A 7,610-nucleotide genomic window follows, 5' to 3' on the forward strand; every position below is an offset into this window, starting at 1 on the left:
CCATACTCACTCCACCAGGAACCAAGGCGGGACCCGATATACATCACATTCATATTGCACCTTATTTGTACTTGGTGAAAGGAGAAGAATCCTAAATTTATGTAGACTACCTTTTTCCCCATGTCAAAATGGGGCATGAAATAAACTGTGTTTTTTGTAAACTAAAGTATGTATTTTTTTCACATATGAGTTGATGAGTTGGATTTGTATCCCCACTGTATTAAAAGTAGATATTAATCCTTTTATCCCAAACATACTGCAGGAAAAAGATGGGCATGATAAAAATAATAATAATAATAATAATAATAATAATAATAATTAACCCAAATAGAAGAACTCATATAACAAAACAACCCCATGTCAGTAAGAGAACCCATTTTGTAAATGATTGTAACAGAGACCTTGCCATCATTTTATCAGCACACAAGTATTTATGGCACCAAATTTATTATACCAAAAGGACCAAGTAGAATAATGGCTGAGGAGGTCTCTCTTCATGACATAATTTTTAACAATTGTGAATATAAATTAATTTCAGAGTGCTTAGGCAATGACAGTTACTGTACAAAGAAAAAGTGAGTTTGAGATGGACTAAAGTGGATCACTAGAGTTAAGCCATGAAAGCAATAACATCCCTGTTCATCTCCAGTATGGACATTTCCCTTGACAGTCCTGCCTTATGAGTTTACCTAATATTTTAAAGAGGAAGAATTAGTTATTATCATTAGAGTAGGTGATGTATATATCTAAATATACATCTAATGAAAATAATAAGGGCTACGTTTATTGTGTAACTACCAAGCTCAGGGCACTGGCCCCAAGCTAAAAGTGTATTTCAACTTTTGTTAAAGTTCCTCTGAATCAGGTAGACTCACGTGTCAAGTGTAGTTACTATAATGGTGCCCAGACTAGAACAACCTGCAAGTATCATCTTCACAGAATCAACTCTAAATACAAATGGCACATTTTTAACTTTATATATTCTAGCTGTTGATTAGCTGTTGAATGACCAAAGAATTTCTCCTGCATAGGAGAAGGGCATTTAGAACCCAAAATGTGTGTACATTTCATGTGACTAAGAAATATCATCAAAAGTAAATTTAACTAATGATTATGTTAATAAGAAATTTTTTATGAAGGCTTGCTATAAATCTATAAACCATTGAGTTTCCAATTATAATCATGAGATCCATCTCCATATGTCAAACATTATAGCTTTTACTTGAAATTTTTAAAAGATAATTATTAAGAAAATCTCTTTTCTACTATTTCACTATTATGTAAACATCGATAAGCTATTTAGAATGTCATCTTATTTTTTTTCTATTCTTCTTTCTCTTGCTTGTAATTTGGTCATTATACACTATTAATCACATTAAGACAGTAGAGTAAGAAGCCATGGGAGGAAATTGAAAATAATCACTCAAACAATTTTTAAAACTTAATATGGAAATCAGAACATTAATGTTCTGCCTTAACAATAATCTAAAATAAATGGTGATTAACTTAATATTAGAAGAAGATACCATAAGGCATGAAAATGCATACCATAATCTGAAAAGCTAGTACCCCATGTGTTGTATGATAGAAATTGATAGTCCTCATTAACAATAATTAGAAGACATACCACTTTCCTATTGAAGCAGTGGCTCTAGAGAAAATGGATAGAAAGAACAAGATGTGTTGGCTTTTACCTACTTATTGATTTTAGCAGGTAAGTCTATAAGTGTTTGAGCCTCAAACTTTGGTTCTCCAGATTTGCACCAGCAAGAAACCAACCTCATGGAAGGAAGATTCACTTCCAATGCCCATGTCATATGAAGACATGGGTGAAATCGAAAGTTGTGGAAGGCAATGGATGAGGAATTTCCTCCCCATGAAAAAGCTGAGTTGATTTGATGTGTAACAGAGAATGTTCTGCCCAGAAATTTGCTGACCAAAGGGGCAAACTGTGGGAGAGATGGTCACAACAAACTATATACTCTTCCTCCTACAGCAGGGGTCCCCAACCCCCAGGCTGCTGCCTATGGCCAGTTAGGAACTGGGCCACACAGCAGGAGGTGAGTGGCAGCCAGGGAGCATTTCCACCTGAGCTCTGCCTCCTGTCAGATCAGTACACCATTAGATTATCATAGGAGTGCAAATTCTATTGTGAACTGCACATGCGAGGGATCTAAGTTGCGAGCTCCTTATGAGGATCTAATGCCTGATGATCTGAAGTGGAACCGTTTCATCCTGAAACCATCCATGTCCCCTACTACCCCTATGGAAAAATTGTCTTACATGAAACTGTTCCTTGGTGCCAAAAAGCCTGGGGCCACTGTTCTACAGTAAAAGTATAAAGTTGTCACTGGGAAGTGGCTGGCCACCCAGCCGGGATACATTTTTCACCACCACCACAAACCCTCCCCTGCCCACATTCTGCTTGCATTTGGCTGTGTCCTTCTAACTTGTTCTTATCATTGCAATGCTATGGATGGTACATGTGTCATTTTTGACCCAAAACTTTTCAAAAGGGTCAGCATAAAACAATATCCAGAACTGGATTGTATACCTATTGAAAAAGTGAAAATACACATAATTCACATAAACCTCTCACTTTTTCTACATAAAACAACCTAAATTTTTATACCCATTACAGTCTTCATTCAACAAAGGTTTATTGAGTACCTCTAATGAACTAAGCACTGCCCTAGCTGATGAGGGCAGAAAAATAAACCAAAAAAAGTTCCTGCCCCCTTGAAATTCCATACTAGAGGCAAACAGCTAACAAGCAAATATAAAGTCAGCTAACCGTTGAGGAATGACACGTAGTAAGTGGATAGAGTATAATATGGGTAGTATTATAGATAGCGCAGTTCAGAAAGTCCTCTCTGTGGATATGACCTTTGAGCAGATATCTAAATAGATTAAAGGAATAAGTCATATGAATGTCTACCAGAATATTCCCAGAAGGGGAAACAGCAAATCTTTTCTAGTTGTTTTCTATCTGGACATCTTGTCCTGCCAAATAAGATTATAATGTTCCTAAAGATATCATCTACATATTTTGTACTTACCTCAAATAGATATTCTCAAGTTGAACTCTTAACAGTATATACAGAAAGGAGTAGTATGATTTTTATAAAGACAGATTATATGTACTGATATCAAAAATAATATTCTGTATCCTGAGTATATAGTATTAATATCTACTAGGCTACAGAAGGAAATAGCCAAGACAGCTCAAACCACACACACACACACACACACACACACACACACACACACACAAATATTCATCAATGAAAGAGGTTTTGGGACTAGCAACACAAATGTGTGATCACAAAAGTAAAATTCTAACAGCAGATTTTCACTAGGTGTATATCCTTCCATGGGAATACTGCATGTCACTATATACATGGATACTTAAGTAATCACCATGTATTTTAGATTATTGTTAAGGCAGAACACTAATGTTCTAATTTCCATATTAAGTTTTAACAATCGTGTGAGTGATTATTTTCAATTTCCTTAAGTATCTATGTACACAGTGACATGCAGTGTTCATCCATCCATCATGGAAGTAAGTACATGTATACTTATTTTCTTTTAAGCAATACATTCAAACAAACCAAAATGAGTTTGACGGAGAAAAGACAGCAAATGTGCATGAGTGAAATTCAATTGTGTCAGAATTAAATGTTTAGATAGCTAATATCTTTAAATTTTATTTTAAAGATTTGTAACTATCAATTCCATTTTGAATGTGCAAAGAAACACACAGTAAGGAAAGTTGCTCAAATTGTACAGTTTTGAAAGCAAACGTATTCATGCTAATAAATACAGATTTAGCAGATTAATCCATTCATAATCAATCCATTATCTTGTGCTTTAGAAATCAAGAGTTTGAATCATTAGCTCGAAATGGAATTTGTACTCAATTTTCACTAACAGAGTTAAGTTATGCTCACATGTCTTAAAAGTTAACTTACGCTTATAGGCCTTTAAAGTTATGGTTAAGAGTCTAACTTTATATTTCAGCTGAAAATTCTACACGCATTTGACCAACTCTCTGAGGCAAATTTGTAAGAAAATGGAGTATCTGATGCACCTAAAATCTGAATACATTAGCTCATCCTGATATTTGAAAATATCAACTGGGGAAGATTTCAGAAACAACAAAACAAGGTAATTATCATTTATTTGTTTATTTATTTATTTATTTATTTTTTCACAAAACAAAACGCTTTTACTTGGTCCATTGGAGCCTGAGTCGGAAACCACTGTGGAGAATCCTATCGTAAAGGAACGGGCGCTGACAGTTGATAAAATAGTCTGTGTGTCGCAAGAGCTGGCCATATTTACAGGGTTAAAAATATTCACAGTTCAGAGTACAGGGAAGCCAAAGGGGACAGGGAATATTTCTCCAGGTGTAAAAGCCCCAGAAGCCCCTGGGAGGGTACGAGGGGGAGTGAGGGCTAGGCTGGCCGGCTGCCTGGGGGCGAGGGGCCAGGAGGGCCAAGTGGGGACGCAGGAAGCTGGGCTCAGAGGTCCAGGCATCCACACTCCCTGGGCTTCTGCGGGGAAGTGAGAGAGGCTGAGCCCTGGTGACGCCCACGATGGTCTGGGGTTCCTCTCTGTGGCAGGGCCGGGCTGAGGGACAAGGTTGGGTGAGGAGCCTGCTGGTCCCCAGCCTGCCCAGCGGCAGCAGTGAGTGGTGCTGAGAACCAATGCCCACCCACAGTGGGCCTGGCGCCCACCTGCACCCCGTCATGGCTTTGATTCTGGCGGGTGCTCCAGGAGTTGCAAAGTGTCGCTGGGGAGTGACTGGCCAAGGGCCCCCTTCCTTCTGAGACAGGCACTGCCCCAGGACTCACCACTCCACTCCAGGGCTCCAGGGACCCCATTTGCCCAGCAGCAGACAGGGACCCAGGCTCTGGGGGAAAACCGACCTTATACCCCGTGAGGAGGTGGACCCTGATCCCATCCCGAAGTCTTGGCCTCTGATACCTGGATTTAGTTTTGTGGACTGAGCTCTTGGCTGCCTCCCCGGCAGGAGACCCTGAGCCCACAGGGAGAGGCAGCCTGGCCTCGGCCCCCGTCGGGTGTTGGGCTGGAGGCTGGCAGGTCAGCGGGGCTGGTTCACAGCCCGCCTGGTTCAAGGTATTCTGCGTGACGGCCAGGAGGCCTGGCCAGGTAGACCGTGGGTGCTCAGGGAGGGGAGGGAGGGGGGCGGGGGACCCATGGGAAGCGGCGCCCTGGGCTGGCAGGTCCCTGGTCAGGGTCCTGAGATTCTGGTTCAAGCATCCTCTGTCGGGGTCTCCCTCATAGAGTGCGTGTCGGGGGTTAGGGGGTCCGTCTGAACACAGCTCCATCCCCGGGCATGGTGGTCACAGCAGCAGGGGCCCATGCAGTGAACGCTGGCGTGAGGCGGGGGGTGGCGGCTGTGGGTACCTAAAACAAGGTAATTCTTAAGCCAGGGTCACCTTAAAGAATATGAGATGCATATTCACAGTTAAGAGTTTGGGTTATGGAACCAGATGACCTGGCTTCAAATTCTAGCTCTGCCATTTATCGTCTGCGTATTCTTCACGGATAGCTAACATCTCTGTGCCTCAGTTTTTCATTTATAAAATGGGAAAAATAATAATTCTTCTTACGTTTACTCCAAGAAGTGAATAAGTTAACACACATAAAATAGGTAGACCAGTGCTTGACAGGCAGTACACACTGTGATACTTGCTATTATTATTACTAGTATTGCAAATTTCTTTTTAATCTATAAAAAACTTTTTTTTTCTTACAGTTATGGAGGCTGGGAAGTTCAAGGTGGAGGGGCTGCATCTTGTGGGGGCTTTCTCGATTGTAAGGACTTTCTGCCGAGTTGCAAGGCAGAGCAGAGTGCAGGATTTTTAAGAGAATTAAATGAGGTAATTTATGTAATACATGTAAAGCGTTCAGCATAGTGGCTAATACAAATGGTAACTTTTAGTTGTCACATTGTCATCATCTAAACCTCTATCCCCAGTCTGCTGTCTGGCAAATTCTGATATAGAGACCAACAAAAGGATGTTAAACAGAAATAAGCATTGTTAAGGCACCACCCTGGAGGAAATGCCATATATTCCGTCTGTCTATTTTGGGCACAAGATTGAGACAATTATTTAGAGATTATCTTTCTAAAATAATACTTAAATTCAATTTTTCATCTTTCTGTGAATTTCTATAAAGACTATGAGTGTTAATTAACAATAATGGAAACTATAAAATGAAATAAAAACTGTATATATTTAGTAAACTGAGGATTTCTGCATAAATATACATACAACAAACCTTAGTTATACATAATAAGATCCTGCTATTTGTTTTCAAATCTTCCTTACTGAGGAATCGGAAATCATTCCTCACATGTAAGGAAACCCTTCATGTCTGTCTGATCTTACCTGAATTCTCTCCTTTCTTCACAGATTCTGAATTATTGGCTAATCTTTTCTGTTTCTTCTCTTTCTGGTCCCATGCCAGTCTAAAATAGGCACTTGACTGTATGAAGACTTTTAATAGTGATTGCAGACAACTTATGATATTTCCAACTACAAGTATCAAGCTTAAGCCTTGAGGAGGAAGATATCAGACTGTGTTCGTGCGTCTTTAACGGCCTTGAAACTTCAAAGAATTTAAGTCAGTCAAGGATAGGAGTATGTTTCCTTAGATTTTAACAAAATCTCAGAATGCTTACCTTCCCATAATTATCATCAAGAAACAGTTTCTCTCCATTTGTACAATGATAGTTCTTCCTCTGGGTTCCTGTCCTGAGTTTTCTCTATGATCTGTGTTTGTCACAAATATTTATTGAGTGTTCACTATATCCTAGGAAATTCTCTAGGCCTGGAGAGATACAGCAGTGAACAAAACAACCCTGCAGCTTCAGTGTTAACTGCATTTACAAAAAGAGTAAATCCTGTCTAATTACATGAAAAATAAAAATTGTGTATTTAGTTACATGTAAAAAAGTCTTGGTTTTTAGAATGTATTCTGAGTATTTATTATTATTGTTATTATTATTATTATTATTACACTTTAAGTTCTAGGGTACATGTGTACAATGTGCAGGTTGGTTACATATGTACACATGTGCCATGTTGGTATGCTGCACCCATTAACTCATCATTTACATTAAGTATATCTCCTAATGCTATCCCTCCCTCCTATCCCCTCCCCACAATAGGCCCCAGTGTCTGATGTTCCCCTTCCTGTGTCCAAGTGATCTCGTTGTTCAATTCCCACCTATGAGTGAGAACATGCGGTGTTTGGTTTTCTGTTCTTGTGATAGTTTGCTCAGAATGATGGTTTCCAGCTGCATCCATGTCCCTACAAAGGACACGAACTCATCCTTTTTTATGACTGCATAGTATTCCATGGTGAAAATACGTGCCACATTTTCTTAATCCAGTCTGTCATTGATGGACATTTGGGTTGATTCCAAGTCTTTGCTATTGTGAATAGTGCTGGAATAAACATACATGTGCATGTGTCTTTATAGCAGCATGATTTATAATCCTTTGGGTATATACCCAGTAATGGGATGGCTGGGTCAAATGGTATTTCTAGTTCTAGATCCTTGAGGAATC

Source organism: Rhinopithecus bieti, unplaced genomic scaffold, assembly GCF_001698545.2.
Source record: "Rhinopithecus bieti isolate Rb0 unplaced genomic scaffold, ASM169854v2 scaffold_72, whole genome shotgun sequence".
NCBI lineage: Eukaryota > Metazoa > Chordata > Mammalia > Primates > Cercopithecidae > Rhinopithecus > Rhinopithecus bieti.